General features: G+C 35.3%; 1 protein-coding gene and 1 long non-coding RNA gene across 4 annotated transcripts in view; one reads left to right on the top strand and one right to left on the bottom strand.

Moving 5' to 3' along the window:
* The window catches only part of LOC116706257 (uncharacterized), a 22,182-nt gene that overhangs the window by 46 nt on the left and 21,448 nt on the right, over positions 1–688 (bottom strand). The gene's annotated exons all lie outside the window — the stretch shown is intronic.
* mgab (MAX dimerization protein MGA b) overlaps positions 1–688 on the top strand; it is a gene marked incomplete at its 5' end in the record, with an annotated part of 21,417 nt that overhangs the window by 7,048 nt on the left and 13,681 nt on the right.

The raw sequence follows: 688 nt of genomic DNA, 5'->3' as shown, positions 1-688 counted from the left end.
TATTATTATTATTATTATTATTATTATTATTATCTGGGTCACAAAACAGTGACATAACAAAAAATGTGTCCTGGAATTTATTCAAAGCTTTCATTTGTTTAAAAACAAAGACATATGTTTAAATTTGACAGAGACAGTTATGTTGTTAGTCGCAATACTTTTTGAGACAATTAATTGTACAGCACGTTTTGGAATTGTTACAGCTCTGCCTAGTCTCTTTTTTTTTTTTTTAGATATTTGATACATCACCACTTGTTTGTGGGCATTCTTTAGCCCCTAAAGCACCAGAATGTTTAGATAAGGTGTGGTTAAAATATAGAAAAGTCAAATGGCTTCTGGGTATTATACTATGCTTATGCAGAAGCTTGGGGATGGAGCCCAGACAGCCTTCAGAAAGACACTGGGAAGGGGTCTGAGGATCAGCCTTGATAATGAGAGGTGGGAGAGAATCTGTAGGAATATTAAAATGGGCCACGCGATGTGAGGCTGCTCCTCATTCACTTCACTCTATTGGAGGATATTTTTATGGTGCCATATCTGCAGTTCTTCTCAAATTTAGTCTTTAGGTGTTTGTTAGTGCGTGTTTTGATCGGGCTCATATACAATCGGGATTCAGATTTGTTTTATTTATTGATGTAATTCAAAGTTATTATGGTGTAGAAACTCAGATTTTACCACGTCATGTAAC

The sequence above is a fragment of the Etheostoma spectabile genome, chromosome 18 (genome assembly GCF_008692095.1).
Source record: "Etheostoma spectabile isolate EspeVRDwgs_2016 chromosome 18, UIUC_Espe_1.0, whole genome shotgun sequence".
NCBI lineage: Eukaryota > Metazoa > Chordata > Actinopteri > Perciformes > Percidae > Etheostoma > Etheostoma spectabile.
Note: the sequence above shows the minus strand (reverse complement) of the source record. Positions and strands in the feature narration are given on the sequence as shown.